Below are 18,793 nucleotides of genomic sequence, written 5' to 3' on the forward strand. Positions count from 1 at the left end.
CTTTTCGTATAAATCTCGGTAAATAATGGTTTTTAATGTAAAATCCACAGTAGAAGCAGCAAATACCATTCCAAATTATACGTAAATATACTAAAATAGTTTTATAAAGAGTAGAAAATTTCAAACAAATATTTGAGACAAACTAAAAAAAAAAAAAAATAGTATTGAAAAATCCATTTTCTTAATTAAACCAGTGAAATATAAAAATTTAAGTTCGCAAGTATTTTTTATTTGGAAAAATATTAAAATAACCTTTATCGGTTTAAATTTTAAATAATAAATTAAAAACCGACAGGACTTGTTACCTACGCAGATGGTTGCGCAAGTATGAAACACTAGGGTATGTAGGTTAAATTAATAATTATATATATATATATATATATATATATATATATATATATATATATATATATATATATATATACGTTTTGTTTTTTATTACCGTATCTTTCTGTTAAGTTACATTATTGTTTCAGCTACCCGGCCGTTTTTTTTTGGCCGTCTGTAGCTCCCTCAGACTTTTACAGAAAAAAATAAAACGCATATTTGCTCTACAACAGTACTGAGCACTTTCTTCAGTTTTTATTAATTACCATTTCCACTAAATATATATATATATATATATATATATATATATATATATATATATATATATATATATAATTCAGTAAAAACGTATACATATATTTATTACTGTTACCCTGCACTGATAATAGCGTAAGCATGAAACATTTGTGTAAGTAGATATAAATTAATAATGGACAATTCTAATAAAAAGAGAAAATGCATGTTTCTTATACTCTTAGTACAGCAATCCACTCCAAAAAGTAAAAAAAAAGAGTCGAAAATGAAAAAAAAAATATGGTACTCTTGCAGAATTGGATCCGGATCCTCGGGAATTACCATCAATCATGGCTTGGGCTCGACCAACATTCAGTGGATTAAGCCGAAAGTTGCTAAACCATTGAAACGCTAAATAGTTTTCTTTTTTATTGTATTCAAAAATGTGAGTTTTTAATTAATATTTGGGTAACGGGGGGTGTTACTATACACAGATTCGAAAAAGCTGTTCAAAAAACGAATAAATGAAAGCAAAGATAAGGTAAATTACGTTTCTATCTAACTGGATAATCTTTTTAGTGTTTTTATTTAATGTAAAATGTTTAATCGGCTCAAAAACGCAGTGTTTATCTATGTATTTGAAAAAGACGAGTGGTCGCGTACTCTGTTGAATATGTTAAGTTTGGGAAAATCAGTTAAAAACTATACAAAACAATGTCAGACACCTACTGATTATATGTTATTGTGACATAGGCTGACATATTCGGTGGGTTTCTGATAGTATTTTGTATAGTTTTTTAGTTTTAAATCATTTTCTCAAACTTAACATCATCAACAGTGTCCATCACCGTTTTTATTTTTCAAATACACTGATAAACACTGTTCTTCGAGCCGACTAAACGTTATAGTAAATAAAACGAGTTTGTATTACTAAACACAGAAACGAAAAAGTTGTTGAAAAATAAATATAACAAATAAATGTTATCAAAGGCAAGATAAGTTACTTTTCTACCAAACTGGATAAGATTTTAGTTTTTTTATTTAGTGTAAAATGTTTTATCGGTTTGAAAAATGTAGTGTTCATCTGTATATTTGAAAAATACAAATGGCGGCAGACTGTTGAACACATTAACTTTGGGAAAATGAGTTAAAACTAAAAAAAACTATACAAAATACTGTCAGAAACTCGCTAAATATATGTTACTGTGACATAGGCAGACATGTATTCAGTGGTTTTTAACAGTATTTTGTATAGTTTTTTTTTAGTTTTAACTCATTTTCCCAAACCTAATGTATTAACACAGTCTGCCGTCATTTGTAATTTTCAAATATAACAGTAAACGCTGTGTTTTTTAAACCGAATAAAAATTTTGCATTAAAAAAATTTAAAAAAAAATTATTCATTTCGGTAATAAAGTAACATATGTTGCGTTTGATAATATTTGTTATACATTTATTTTTTGACAACTTTTTCGAATCTATATGTACAGTATACAAACCCAATAAAAACACTAAAACTTATCGAATTAGGTAGAAACGTAACTTATCTTGCCTTTGAAAATATTTACTTGTTATATATTTGTTTTTGTTGACAACTTTTTCAAGTCTTTGTGCAAGCACAAACCCAAAGGTGTATTTTTCTGTCTAATTTTATTTTTGTTACCGCGCTTAAATTTAAATTTCACGATATCTTTTTGGGGGGAGGGTATTTTTTTTTTTTTACATTAGGTCCACCTCCACAATTTTCGCCTATGCTGAATAAGAAAATCTCATTTAAAATTTGCAGAGACCATTAGTTTTCGAGATATAAAGACCTGTACTATGCACTATAATGCACTGACGGCCATGAATAAACACTCACAACCTCCCCATATTAAGAACGGTTTTCGGAATAAACAACACCTATGCCTAACCACATGTTTTAACCTTTTACCTGTCTTTCGTCTTTTAAAAACGGCTTTTGGAATAAATACCACCATTCTCCCCATGTTAAGAACGGCTTTCAGAATAAACACCCCCAACCTACCAATGTTAAAAATTGTGGAGGTGGACTTAATGTGAAAATTTACCTTTTGTTTTTTTAATAAATTGTTTGTTGAAAGCACAGAATAGTGACAAAACATCATCCCCTCCCCTTGGTAAGAATAGCAAAAAATAAATAAATAAAATAATGGTTTGCTTGGTAGAAACTTTTCTGTATTTCACCTAACAATTTCTGGTGCTAATGAACTTACTAATCCGCGCTATTTTTTAAATCGAATTTCCAAGTTTAATTAAAGTTTTATGACATGTTTTTTTATTCAATTGTAAGGTTAAATTACAGAATAGATACAAAGCACCCTCCCCTCCCCATGTTAAGAATGGCTTTTTAAATAATAACGTTATTATTTTAGCACGGATCACTCTCTACATGAGTACCTAATATTTTTTCATCTATTCTTACCATAGAGAGGGGATGGTGTTTTGTAACTATTCTGTGCTTTTTTAACTAACAATTTATTATTAAAAACAGATATTGTGAAATTATAAAAAAATAAAAAGATATTGTGAAAGTTGAATTTAACTTGAAAAAAAACAACAAAAAAAAAACAATGCGAACGGCGCGTTCAACATTGTAGCCGGACCTTATTTGGCAATAAGGTCACGTGAGTCGATTAATGGGTGCTAATGCACTTACCGATCCGCGCTATTTTTTTTAAATCGTATTTCCAAGCTTAATTAAAGTTTTATGTTTTTTGGTATTTTTTTTAGATTAGGTGCACCTCCACAATTTTCTTTTAAATGACAACTTTTAAAGGTTTCGACTATGCTGAATACAGAAATCGCATTGAAATTTTGCAGAAATAAGTAGTTATCGAGATATAGATAGTTGTTTTATGCATTGTATTCTTTGCTAGCCATCTTTGTTAAGCGCGTAGATTTGTTTATGACGCGCGCAAGCGTGTAAAAAAGACGGCTGCCAGAGATTACAATGCATTATACAAATTTTTAATATCTCGATAACTACTTATTTCTGCAAAATTTCAATGCGATTTCAGTATTCAGCATAGTCGAAAACCTACAACAGTCGTCATTTAAAAGAAAATTGTGGAGGGTAACCTAATCTAAATATTTACCGTTTTTTTTTTCATTCAATTGTAAGGTTAAAGTACAGAATAGGTACAAAACACCCTCTTCTCCCAATGTTAAGAATGGCTTTTTAAATAATAACGTTATTATTTCAGCACGGATCAATAAGTGCACGAGTACACAATTTCTTTGAAAGCATTCATATTTTCTTATATAAAACCAACTTCTGTAAAAAAAAAAGAAAAAAACGTGCACTTTCAATCTTTGTTAAAAAAGGTTTTCTTGAAAAAAAATACGGTAAAAAAGCAAAGAACAAAACGTTAATCGGTATTCATGCAGAGAGTGATCCGTGCTGAAATAATAACGTTATTATTTAAGAAGCCATTCTTAACATGGGGAGGGGAGGGGGTTTGTACCTAATCTGTACTTTAACCTTACAATTGAATAAAAAAACATATCATAAAACTTTAATTAAACGTGGAAATACGATTTAAAAAATAGCGCGGATAACTCTCTGCATTAGCTCCGAAAGTACAGAATAGTTATAAAAAATCCTCCCTCCCAATGTTAAGAAGGGATTTCTAAATAATGTTAATGATTCAGTACTGTTCCTTGTCTGCTTAAGTTTAACTTTTGTTTATTAAATTGTTAGGTGAAAGTCCAGAATAGTTACAAAACACCCCTATCCCCATGTTAAGAATGGCTTTCTAAATAATAACGTCATTATTTCAGCGGGGTAGCTTCTCTGCATAAGTACCATGTTTTGTTTTTAAATTGTTAGGTGAAAGAACAGAATAGTTACAAAATACCATCCCCATGTTAAGAATGTCTTTCTAAATAACATTATTTCAGCACGGTATTTTCTATGCATACGTACTATCTATTTTTGTTTATTAAATTGTTAGGTGAAAGTATAGAATAGATGCAAAACTCCCTCCCCATGTTAAGAATAGCTTTCTAAATAAAGGTATTATTTCAGCACGGTATCTTCTCTGCATAAGTACTATCTTTTGTTTATTAAATTGTTAGGTGAAAATATAAAATAGTTACAGAACACTCTCCCTTTCCCATGTTAAGAATGGCTTTCTTAATAGCATTATTTCAGCACGGTACCTTCTCTGCATAACTACCATCTTTTGTTTATTAAATTGTTAGGTGAAAGTATAGAATAGTAACAAAACGTCCTCCCTATGTTAAAAATGGCTTTCTAAATAACGTTATTATTCTATTATTATATTATTATGGTACTTTCTCTGCATAAGTACCATGTTTGGTTTATTAAATTGTTAGGTGAAAGTACAGTACTCACGCAGAGAGTGATCCGTGTTGAAATAATAACGTTATTATTTAAGAAGCCATTCTTAACATGGGGAGGGTGTTTTGTACCTAATCTGTATTTTAACCTTACAATTAAATAAAAAAAACATATAATAAAACTTTAATTAAACCTGGAAATACGATTTAAAAAATAGCGCGAACCACTCTTTGCATTAACACCAAATATTATTTAAGCAAGTTACCAATCTGTAAAAAAAAAACACTTTTACCAACCAATCTTATATCGAAAAACAAACAAAAAACAACAAAAAAAAAACTCGAAAAGCAAGTGACAAACTTTTTTTTTTGCCTTATATAATAAAGAAAAAATTTGGAAGATAAACAAATGACTTATGTTTTTTTTGTTTATTTTTACTTATCGAGTAAACAGAAAATGAAATCTATTTCGTTTCGTCAATTCGTGGTTGTGAAATGAATTGAACCGGAAGTTCAGTTTTATCAACAAAACAGGTTCGCACTAACGGTTACGAAAATATGTTTATTTTATTTAATATTTTAATAATTCGCGAGGTAAATTTATTTTAATAACATAAAAATATCCCTCGACTCTAAAGATAGGTTGTCTGAAAATTTCAAATAAATTGGTAACGTAGAAATATGGTCTTATTCACTTATAACAAACCAAGAATTACATTTTTATATATATAGATGTATACACACACACACACACACATATATATATATATATATATATATATATATATATATATATATATATATATATATCATTCAAACCTTTTTATATTATTGTTGTTAATTAACACAAGAAAAATCATAAAGTCATAGCTTTATTTACATATTATATATATACAAAAATAATATTTATCGCAATAAAATAATAAAATTATACATATATTACAGAAATTGTACCTCATTTGTATTGATATATTTAAATACCGTGCGAAAAGACATTGAAAACTGGAGATACAGCGCCAGTGTTGATAAAGTTGCAATGGTAACAAACAGCCAATCATAAGAAATCGTCTCTCACGTTCCTTACATGTTCAGAGAACTTTTGAATACAAATAATTTATGATAACTTTTGTTTTAAGTAGCATTTCAAACCGGCATTGCCCGGGTGCTTGGAGGTGTATGTTGAGCCAAAAAAAAAAAAAAAGAAAAAGGAAAGAAAGCGGTCAATTTTTTAAACTTTAACCCCTATTAAGACCCCTTAAAATTTATTGTTTTTGGCTCAAATCAAGTTATTAAGTTAGATCCATGTCCAAGGAACCTATATCTAAAATTTCAAGTGTTTAGACCGAAAATTGTCGAAGGAGTGTGATAGAGTTCTCCAAGGTCAAATCGTTGAAGTTTGACCTCTTAACAGCCAAATTTCTGGTTGAAAACCGATCGTGTAGATTTTCCCAAAACTCAGTACCCTGCATATCAAATTCCGAGTCTGTAGACATAAAATTGACATTCAGTTCTTGCGTAGGGAAATGTACACTGACACACAGACACACAGACACGTTCACTTTTATAGATATATAGATAGATGACGAAATGTGGACATTATTATTTCAAAATGTAGCTGAGAAATTGTTTGGAATTTGGTCGCAAAATGAGTGATAGGTGAAGCAGTTCTAAAGGTGTAAAACTAATACTTATTCATATATTAAAACACAACTATATGTGAATGATATATATATATCTAAAAACGGGGAAATATCGGTGTGTGTGTATGTGTGTGTGTGTCTGTGTGTACACTTCCTACTAAACTACTCTGTCAATTTTCAGACTACAGATTCGAGATTTGACATAAGAGGTATTGAGATTTGGGAAAATCTTTTTAATCGGTTTTCGGTCAGAAATTCGGCTGTCAAGGGGTCAAAGTTCAACGATTTGACCTTTAAAATCTCTACCAAACTCCTTCGCCAATTTTAAGTCTAAACACTTGAAATTTTAGACGGAGGTTCCTTGGACATGAATCAAAATTTTAATATTATTTAAGCCCCCGCCCCCCCCCCCCAAAAAAAAATTGACCTCTACGGATTCTACAAATCTTTGGTCTAAACATTTGAAATTTTGCATAAAGTGTATTCAGACACGCAGCAAGCTTTTTCATCCGTTTTTGGGCGAAAATTTGGATGCCCAGCGGTGAAATTTGAATGACTTGACCTTTGCAGACTCTATTAAACTCCTCCACCAATTTTGGGTCTACACACTTGAAATTTTAGTTGAAGGTTACCTGGACATTGAGTCAAACTTTTTAATATATATATGCATGTGCACATAAAGTTATAGACGGTACATAGGGCCCGAGCAAAGACGGGGTGAACTGCTAGTATATATATATATATATATATATATATATATATATATATATATATATATATATATATATATATATAGAGAGAGAGAGAGAGAGAGAGAGAGAGAGAGAGAGAGAAAGAGAAACGGAAAGAAAGAGAGAGAGATAATTGGTTAATGGCAATCATGCGATTTGAATTAATTCCTGACATTGCTCTAATTATTCCATCCTCATTCCACAGCATATTAAGCCAGTTAAGATGTAGTCGGTCCTTAGAGAATCATAATTTCATAATCATATCAGTCAAACATGGACATACACGGGCGCTAATGCTCACATGGCGATAGGGTTGATCGCGTGCACAAGGAACAATCACAAGAAATTGGAAGTAAATATAAGAAAGCATTTTTAAAACCAAATCCGATGCTAATATAAGACCACGTGCTAAACTGCTCGACAACAAACGCCGACCACAACGCTCTTTCCATAGTCCCTTTTTTACATAGGCATCACCACATATTAAAGCCCGGAGGCCACTGGAGGATAAGGGTTAAATGATGTACAGTAGTCAATTGGACAATATAGTAATCGTTAGTAATGGACATTCGGTAAATTTGTTAAATTATTGGAACGGCTCATAAAGAATTTGTTTACGTTGGACTTGAAGACAACCATATTGTAGTCAGGTGGAAAGCAGGAAAATGAAAGACAGTTTTACAGGCCTGCAGCTCTAAGAAAGAAGCTTTTTTCATGGAATCTACGTTTAGGTTTAGGCACAGATAAAGAGTGGGGGACATTATTGATAGTGTTTTCAGCAAGACGAGCGTTTCTTGTGAAAGTTTGGCGAGGGGGGACCATAGATTAGAGCTCAGACGAGCATTGGCCATGAAAATAACGATAAAGCAGAGACAGACTCGCCACATTTCTTCTGTGATAAAGCGGTTTCAAGGAAGAGAAAAGGCATCCCCCACTACGAAGCTACGAAGTCTATTTTGAACTCTGTCAAGGCAGGATGAGTTTTTCTAGCAGCTCCTGCCCAGATGTGGCAACAGTACTCCATCCTTGGACGTACCTGGCTCTTATATAGATAGAGAACTGCATCAGCAGTGAGATATCCACTGGATCGATAAAAGGATCCCACCATTTTTCCAGCGACCTTGACAACGGTTTAGATGTATGTGTTTCCATTTCAGATCAGGAGTAAAGGGCAAGCCCAGAAGCTTGTCAAAACATAAGGCCTCCCCAAGCCGAGAGCCATTCATTTCAATTGTTTTGGTCGTGTCATCGTTTCTCACATTAGCGGCTGTCAAGTAGGCACGCACGGGTTCGCAAGTATAAAAGGACCCGGTCATAAAATACGCTTAAATATGATAGTTTAATTTGTCCCGATTTCGTATATATTATTATAGAGTCGTGATTTCAAAAGTAATAAAAAAAATGGGTATTGCCATCAACTAAAATCGAAATTGAAAACAAAACTGTAGTATTCAAAGCTGGTGACGTTACCACTGTACCAACGAGACACACATAAAAACGCGATGCCGCCGTTCAGTCTCGAAAGAAAAAGGATACTCCCTGTAGGGGCAGTTGCGCGTGTAATTGGGAGACAATGGTCGCGCAATCTCCAACCGCACTTCTCCTGAATCGGCACTGTTTGAGTCCAGTGGCAAGGAAAAGTCCAGGACGACTGGAAACAATGCCGAGATAAGCGGAAAGCACATAAAGCACCTGGAAGTCCCAAATGGCAACCCATTTAGTACTGACCAGGATCAACGTTGCTTAACTTCGGTGATCCAGCGAATGTAATAATAACACGCATATAAACTGGTTAAAATAAACTAAGATGAATGTAAGTAAATCAGAGATGCCCCATGGAGAAATATTTTTCTCTCCCTGCTGAACAGTGTGCAAACGAGACCACTGACTGGTTCAAAACTACAATCGAAGCGCATGTTCCCATGCGGAAATTTTATAGTAAGCCCCACTCTCCCCAATGGTTTGCGTCGACTTGCGCAACTGCCATTGCTCAAAAGCAGCATGCATACCGTAGGTTTAACCGACATAAGTCCAGTTCAAAGAGACTGAAGTATATAGAAGCTAGAAATAACGTTAAGAAAGAAATAGCGACAGCTAAGAGAGAATTTACGGAAACCACTAAAAAGCGCATCGAAGCACAAAAACTAGGAACTCGAGACTTCTGGAAAATCTACAACAGTGTAGTAAATAATGGACAATCAACAATTCCCCCACTAACCAACAATCACGAGGTTGTCTCCTCAGCAACCGACAAGGCTAACATGCTTGCCAGTCGGTTTACCTCAAACTCTACACTGGACTTTTCCAACTAACCCCTACCTGACTTTCCTATGCGGACAGACGCCACGCTAGACGATCTGAAAACCACCCCTGCTCAGGTGCATGCTATCATAAAAAACTTTGACACTTCAAAAGCATGTGGACCCGATCTTATCCCAGCTGTGCTATTAAAAAAGTGATCAGCCGAAGTAGCTCCAGTTCTCTCCAAACTCTACAACAAATGCCTTAATGAAGCTTGCTTTCCGGGCTGTTGGAAAACTGCTTCTGTTGTACCAGTATTCAAGAATTCTGGCGAAAGGACTGACCCCTCAAATTATCGCCCCATTAGCCTCCTCCCACTTTTTGCCAAAATATTGTAGACCTTAATTAACCATGCTCTAGTCCATCACCTTACAGATGCTAAACTTCTGATTGACAAACAATATGGATTTAGATAAACCCGTTCCACAGCAGACCTCCTTACTATGATCTCTGAACGTATATACCATTCACTGGACAAAGCGGGGGATGGCAGAGCGGTAGCTCTAGATATATCTAAGGCTTTTGACAGGGTATGGCATGAGGGTCTCCTAAGGAAAATTAGATCATACGATATCACTGGTAGAATACTTAACATAATTAAATCCTTCTTAGATAAGAGAAAAATCCAGGTTGTCCTCGACGGTCGTACATCAAAACAATATGATATAAATGCGGGGGTGCCCCAGGGTTCTATCCTTGGACCTCTATTGTTCCTGATATTCATAAATGACCTCCCCGACAAAATTGCCTCTGAGATGGGTATATATGCTGATGACACTACACTCTATGGCAGGCACGACAGGAAGACGAATGAACACATTTCTAAAGAAATGGCAGAAACACTAGAGGAAGACCTCCAATCTGTGGTGGAATAGGGACAAAAGTGGTTGGTCGCGTTCAATGCTGCCAAGACTAAACTAGTTTCATTCAATAATTACAAGAAACCCTCTCTACCACCTATAGCATCTGCTACTAGTCTCTCGCTCCTTGACAAGGTTCAAAACAGAGTCGCCAATCTGATAGGCCCTGAACTGGCATCTAAGCTTCAACCTCTGTCCCATTGACGAAATGTTGCATCCCTCTGCCTGTTTTACAAGTATTTTAGTGGTGAATGGTCTGACGAACTGCAATCACTTGTGCCCCCACGACGTGAGCACCCTCGACAAACCCGACAGGCTGCTAAATCCCACCGCCACACTGTAGAGATCCCTAGATGTAAAAGATCTTTTTACTGCAATAGTTTCTTCCCCAGAACCGCTAGACTCTGGAATTCCATTCCAGCTCCCTGCTTCCCCAACAGTACTGACGTGCAGAAGGTCAAGTGTAACGGGAACCGACATCTTGCTGCCCAAATCCCCACATAGTACCCCAGTAGTTGTTGCCCCTGATAGTAGCCCCCTACACCAAAGTGGCAATTTGCCTTGTTTGGGGTGAACATGAAAAAAAAAAAATAAATAAAAATGTTTAACGATTTTTTGCCAATTTTGACCCCTTTTTCATACCTTTAAAACTATATAAAAGACCCATAAAAAACTGCCCATAAAACAATAAAATGTTGATAATTGATAAAATTATACTCTATATATCTATAAAAGTGAACGTGTATCTGTGTGTTTGTGTGTCCATCTGTGTATCTGTCTTTCTGATTGATTTTGATATACAGGGCACTGAGATTTGGGTAAATCTTTGTGATCGGTTTTCGGCCAGAAATTTGGCTGTTAAGGGGTGAAAGTTCAACGATTGTATCTTTGGTAACTCTACCAAACTCCTCCCACAATTTTGGGTCTAACAGCTTGAAATTTTAGATAGAGGTTCCTTGGACATGGATACGACAAATATCGAAAAATTGGCTAAAAACATTAACATCTTCACCTTCAACTAGGGTCTTTTCTACAGGGGGGGGTCACTTTTTTCGCCGATATTTTTTTAAAGATATCCTCTCCTTTCGATTGTCTAGCCTTAATTTAAACATAAGTAAGATCAGGTTTGGCAGTGGTTGAAACCGCAAAGACGTCAGGTTTCCCCCCGTTTTTTTCCTCCTTCGCGGCACGGGTTCGAGCCTGCCTTCCTACTACCACTTTTTTTTTTTTGCTCAACATACACATCCAAACACCCGAGCAACGCCGGGCTGAAATGCTAGTTTTAAATAATGGATGGGTGCATTTTGCAACAAAAAACAAACAAAAAAAACTAATAGAATTAAAAAAAAGAAAAGGAAAAAATAACGAAGAGAATCGAATCTCTCCCTGTGTTTTTGGTTTTAATTTTTTTTTTTTTTTGTGATTTTTATTTTCTTTTTATTACTCCAAAAATATCGTTTAAATAAGAACAAAATCGTAATTTATAAAAATAAATAAATCGTATTTGTTAAAATAAATAAAAAGCGAAACATTATTTTAGCGCAAGAGATAACGTGTATCTCCGGTTAACTAATTTTTAATTTTTTTAAATTTTTACTTTCAACATTATTTAATCAATCATTAAGAGAAAAGTATTAAATAAAGAGTTTTTTTTTTCACTGAATAAACGCTTCAAAATAAATTAAACCACTAACAACTAAGCCAGCTGAGTAGTAAAATCAATTTTGCCACTTAAAATTAACAGCAAATAAGCATGAATATTATAAAAATATGCGGTCTTTAGTCTCGTTTTTGAACAGAATAAACGCTTTAAAATAAGTGAAACTACGAACAACTTAGCCAGTTAGATAGAAAACGAACACTTAGAAAATCGTTTTTATTAAAAAACAACAATAAAAAACAACAGTAAACAAGTAGAAATACGTTTTTAAAAATATTATGGGGTATAGACTCTTTTAAAAATAATATTATCTCCTTCAAGAACGGTCATAAAATGTGTGTTCAATTGATATTTATTCAATAAGGGACCAGTTATCTTATCTAGCAAAAAGGGTACGGGTTTTCCGGGTACGAGTTTTTCGGGCACGAGTGTTCTGGGGACGAGTTTTCCGTGCACCTTTCAAACTCTGTCCCGGAAATAAATGTCGTTGTTAAAAAAGAAACGGTGAATCGAGTTATTACTTACTATGTTTCTATATAGTGTATTGGATCTCGTGTGTAAACATCATTAACGTTACAATAATTCATTTCGTTTAAAATGTCGGATGCATCGTAGAGGAGTTAACATTACAATATGAAATACTAATAGTATTTATTATGAATACAAACATGTCTGTTTATCTAAATTATCGCACTGAATTTATTGAGAATTGCAGACATCCCCTCATTATATATATATATATATATATATATATATATATATATATATATATATATATATATATATATATATATATATATATATATATCTTTTTACTGCTTTCCTTATAGAGTCACCTATCGTGTGGTTCGCTTCAAATACCAAAATGTGAACCGCATCACGATTCGCCTCTTTTCGTTTGGTCAGAAACGTGTCGTCTTTAAAAGAAGATTGCCTAAAATAGAAATCCATTTTCTGGGAACGAAAAAAAAAAGTTTAGATTTCTTCAAGGAATTCTCTGGTCTTTTTTTTTTTTTTCTCACTTTTATCGTTTTTTATGTGATTTGTTTTTAACAATCTAGCTATACGCATTAAATTAACAGCACATATATACTAGTGTTAGCACAATTGATCGGAATCGGGAATCAATGAAATATCGAAACGTTTTCGAGTATTGGAATCGGAAATTAGACATAAATTAGTCCGATTCCAGTTCCCCAGAAACGTTTTGATTTTTACTAGCGATGTGGCGATTCCAACCAAATCACCAATTCTGTTCTAAATATCCGATTTCGATACAATTTCCGATTCTGCTCTAAATATCCGATTCCGATACAATTTCCGAATCTAGTCTAAATTCAATATTCCAAGTTTTGTTTAAAATCTCTAAATACTTACTTATATAGTTGATATTCTCTTTCATTATGTAAAAAAATGATTATCGTGAAAACGCACGTAATATAAACATATATTGTCGTAAGAGTAAAAATACATTTGTGAAGTTTGATCTATAGATTTGTGTTTTGTTGATACGTAGTTTAAAATCAATAAATATTTACCATTTTTATAGTTAGTACGACCAGTACGGAGACACAATTATCTTTTAAACAGAAAACAATATATATATATATATATATATATATATATATATATATATATATATATATATATATATATATATATATATACTAACATTTCAGCCCGGCGTTTCCCGAGTGTTTGAATCTATGTGTTGAGCAAAAAAAAAAAAAAACAGAAACAAATTGTGGTAGTAGGAAGGCAGGCTCGAACCTGTACGACAAAGAAGGAAAAGGACGGGGGAAAAACATGACGTCTATGCTGTTACGACCACCGCCAAACCGGAGATGACGTAGGTTTGAATTAAGGCTAGACAATCGATAGGAGAGGATGACTTTAAAAAATATCGGCGAAAAAAGCGACCCCCCTGTAGAAAAGTGTCCAGTTTAATGTGAAGATATTAAGGTTTTTAGCCAATTTTTCGATATTTGTTGTCTGAGAGGTCGAACTTCAAAACGATACTGATCTTGGTAAAATCCGTCGCCTCTGTCGAAAGTGTTGGGCAGACATACAAACATACATACATACATACATTTATATATTGGTAACTAAAAATTTTCGACCCAAACCGGTGAAAATCTTGCCCTATCTCTGAATACATTTATGTAAAATTTCAAATGTTTAGACCAGAAATTGTCTAAGTAATTTGGTAGAGACCGCAGAGATCAATTTTTTTTAAATTTTGATCCCTATTATGACTTCTTAACATTTATTGTTTTGGGATCAAATCAAGTTATTAAGTTAGATCCATGTCCAAGGAACCTATATCTAAAATTCCAAGTGTTTAGACCCAAAATTTTCGGAAGAGTTTGGTAGAGATCTCAAAGGTCAAATCGATGAACTTTGACCCCTTAACAGCCAAAGTTCTGGGTGAAAACCGATCACAAAGATTTTCCCAAATCTCAGTACCCTGTATATCAAATTTTGAGTCTGTAGACTTAAATTGATAGAGTTATTGCGTAGGGAAATGTACACACACAGACACACAGATACACAGATACACACACAGACAGGGAGACACTTTCATTTTTATAGATACGTAGATAGATAAATAGACTAATAGATTAAACAAAACTATATACGTATACATAAATATATATGGAAACAATTTTTTGTTTACTATAAAGATTTTAAGCAAATATTATGCAAGTATAAATCATGTAGAATATCTTAATGAATATAATTACACGTAATAGTTTACTCTAGATGATCATCCTATAAGAAAACTGAAAAAACTAATTGGGAATTAATTAAAATGAATGTTTAAAACAATATGCAAATTAGCTAGATCTTTTGCTTTTTTTGTGGTTTAATTTGAAATCTTTTTATCTATCTGTTGATAGCTCAAACGGTAGGGAACGCAGCTGGAACTGATAGAACCAATTCATTTTTTTAACGTTTGAAATCAGTATAATATAATATTCAATTGCAAATTGTCTCTGTACTCATAAACACGAAACCTGCATGAATTGAAATATATTTAAGTGTATTTTACGACCGGGCAAAGCCAGGCGCCCCCTGCTTCTATGAAATAATTTAAAGGGGTTTTAGTAAGCATATAATATGGAAAAGCTCCCATTTTAAAATTAAAATATTTCAGGTTTACATTAAATTGAATCCACACTATATTAGACATCAATTAAACAAAATTCTTTTTATCTCAATGTAATTCTTAAGTTTTTAATTGTAGATTTTCTGTTGACTGAAAGAATAAATTTGAAATCAAATTTCGGATAAAATGAAAATTCAGTTTATGAAAACGTGGATGATAAAAATAACATAGTTTTAATTGTGTGCTTGTGATTTTATTTCTACTAGAATGTTGACTTGATTATCCACTATTCCATAAACTAATTTTCTATTTTCTTGAAGCAAAAAAAAAAAAAAAAAAAATGAAAAATGTGTTTATGGAAACGTAGATGAGCAAAGTAATGCAGTTATAATTGTGTTTTTGTGTTTTTAGTACTACTAGAATGTTTACCCATCTAACCAATATTCCCAAAACTAATTTTCTGTTTTCTTAAAGCAAAAAAAAAAAAAAACAAGAAAAAAAAACAAGATAAAGAAGGAAAAGGTGTTTATTGAAGCGTGGATGAAGAGAGTAACGCAGTTTTAATCGTGTGATGGTGTCTTTATTTCTACTAGAATGTTGACTTAGTTATCCACGATTCCAAAGTCTAATTTTAAATTGTCTTGAAAATTTAATTTTTTAAATGCATTTATTGAAGCGTAGATGAGCAAAGTAACGCAGTTTTAATTGCGTTTGTGTCTTTAGTTTTACTCGCATGTTGACTTGCTTATCCAATATTCCATAAACTAATTTTCTATTTTCTTGAAACAAAATCATGCAATGAGCTTTGATGAAAATTAGACTAATGTTTCTAGACATATGGTTGAGTATCATTATATATATATTTTAAATTTTAATTTTTGACAGCAAAGGTGGGGTAGGGGCGTAAAAGTGGTGCATTAATTGTATCCGTTTGGGAGCTGCTATTCGTGTAGTCTTTGAATAAATGTTTGCTTGTAAATGTAACCGTTTATATTATATTTATCTAAGCCAGCTTGTCTTTCTGTTTGTTTGTCTATCTGTTCTCTTTTAGTCGCGTCCAAGCAGCTCTATAAGTCACTCCGTCGGTCCGTCCGTTGGCCTGTCGGTCTGTCCGTAACACTTTTGTGCTTGGCGTTTTTGGTTAAGATCAAAGGTCTGTTGCTAATAGATCATATTCTTAGCTTTTTAAGCTTTTCTTGGCTTTTTAGCTAAGATCAAAGTATAGTATCTGTCGGAACAGATACTGCAAGCAAAAAGCATATGTGGGAGCAATACCACATATAAGACCTTGGTCAATGTAGGGGCAACGCTTCATATCAATTGTCACTATCCAGCTCCCCTACTCCTCGGGGTGTTGGTCTCCATTTCCCCTTCATTTTTCAATTTAAAAATCGGCCTTGTGCCTAATTTGCTCGGTGGGGGAGCAAATAAATACCAACCCCACATATAAGACCTGGATCAATGTAGAGGCAACCCTTCATACCAATTGTCACTATCCAGCTCCCATTTCCCACCAATCGGGAGCTGGTCCTCCCTCCCTCTCTCTCCACATAAAAAAACGGCCTTGTGCTTAATTTGCTCAGTGGGGAAGCAAATAAATACCAAATAAATACAGCTTTTCTTGGCCTTTTGGCCAAGATCAAAGTGTAGTATCTGTTCTGACAGATGCTGCAAGCTATGACTAGCAAAGACCAGATGTGGGGGCAACCCTACATGTCTGACCTTTAACCAGCTCCAATTTCCCACCTCTCGGGAGCTGGTCCCCTTTCCCCTTCCCCCTCCCTTCACTCCTCACATTAAAAATCGGCCTTGTGCCTAATTTGCTCGGTGGGGGAGCAAATAAATACCATCTGTTCCGGCAGATACTGCAAGCAAAGACCATATGTGGGGGCAATCCCACATATAAGACCTTGGTCAATGTAGCGGAAATCCTTCATACCAATTGTCAGTATCCAGCTCCCCTACTCCCCGGGAAATTGGTCCCCATTTCCCCTTCACTCCTCACATTAAAAATCGGCCTTGTGTCTAATTTGCTCGGTGGAGAGCAAATAAATACAGCTTTTCTTAGCCATTTGGCCAAGATGAAAGTGTTCCGGCAGATACTGCAAGCAAAGACTATATGTGGGAGCAGCTCCACATATAAGATGTGTGTCAATGTAAGGGCAACTATTCATACCAATTGTCACTATCCAGCTGCCCTACTCCCCGGAGAGTTGGTCCCTATTTCCCTTCACCCTAACATAAAAATCGGCCTTGTGCCTGTTCCGGCAGATACTGCAAGCAACGACCATATGTGGGGGCAGCCTCACAAATAAGACCTTGGTCAATGTAGGGAAACCCTTCATACCAATTGTCACTAGCCAGCTCCCCTACTCCACGGGGAGTTGGTCCCCATTTCCCTTTAATTCTCCAAATTACTAAATGGCCTTGTGCCTAATTTACTCGGTGGGGGAGCAAATAACTACCATCCTTTTATTGTCCTTTTGGCCCAGCTGAAAGTGTAGTATCTGTTCCGGTAGATACTGCAAGCAAAGACTATATGTGGGAGCAACTCCACATATAAGATGTGTGTCAATGTAGGGGCAACTATTCATACCAATTGTCACTATCCAGCTCCCCTACTCCCCGGAGAGTTCGTCCCTATTTCCCCTTCACTAAAACATAAAAATCGGCCTTGTGCCTTATTTGCTCGGCGGGGGAGCAAATAAATACCAACCCCACATATAAGACTTTGGTGAATATAGGGGAAACCCCTCATACCAATTCATATCCAGCTCCCATTTCTCAGCAATCGGGAGTTGTTCCTCTCCCCCCCCTCTCTCCCCACATAAAAAAACGGTCTTGTGCCTAATTTGCTTAGTGGGGAAGCAAATAAATACAAACCCCACATATAAGATCTTGGTCAATTTAGGGGCAACCCTTCATAACAATTGTCACTATCCAGCTCCCCTACTTCCTGGGTAGTTGGCCCCCATTTCCCCTTCACTCTTCACATTAAAAATCCGCCTTGTTCCTTATTTACTCGGTGGGGGAGCAAATAAATACCCTTTTCTTGGCCTTTTGGCTAAGATCCAAGTGTAGTATCTGTTCTTACTACATGCTGTACTTCTGTTTGTACATTTGTGATATAAAGTGGGGGATCACTTTTCTGTATTAATTTAATGTAAAATGTCACCCACTTTACAACCAGTCAGTCTCAAAGCCATTAAAGTCCTTCTCCAGATCATTCAAGTTGTTTTTGAAGGATTCCAGTTATTTTTTAAGCATTCAAGTCATTCTTAAGGTCATTCAATTCATCCTTAAGTTCATTAAAGTCATTCTAAGTCATTTACTTTTTATTTATTTAAATCATTTCAGCCCATTTTTCGGTCATTTTAATTTATCTTTAAGAATTTCATGTCAATCCTACATTCACGCATTCATTCATTACACAAGAGCACGCGACTAATGGCCATCGGCCTTGTTTTCTGGGAAACTACTAGTCTTAGTTTGTTGAAATTTTATAGGGACCTTTGTTATGATTAGGGTTATGACAACAGCATATTCTTTTCATTGTTTTGACTCTCGAGTATATATCAGACACAGTTAATCAACCGAGAACCACATCC

At 34.4% G+C, this 18,793-nt stretch overlaps 2 pseudogenes; both read left to right on the forward strand.

The window, feature by feature from the left end:
- The first annotated feature begins 16,798 nt into the window (after positions 1-16,798).
- Positions 16,799-16,952, forward strand: LOC145266822 (U2 spliceosomal RNA; annotated as a pseudogene).
- A 1,276-nt stretch (positions 16,953-18,228) lies between these two features.
- LOC145266764 (U2 spliceosomal RNA) lies at positions 18,229-18,365 on the forward strand (annotated as a pseudogene).
- The last annotated feature ends 428 nt before the right edge of the window (positions 18,366-18,793 follow it).

The sequence above is a fragment of the Euprymna scolopes genome, chromosome 41, assembly GCF_053919585.1.
Source record: "Euprymna scolopes isolate OS-2025 chromosome 41, ASM5391958v1, whole genome shotgun sequence".
In the NCBI taxonomy this organism is placed as follows: Eukaryota; Metazoa; Mollusca; class Cephalopoda; order Sepiida; family Sepiolidae; genus Euprymna; species Euprymna scolopes.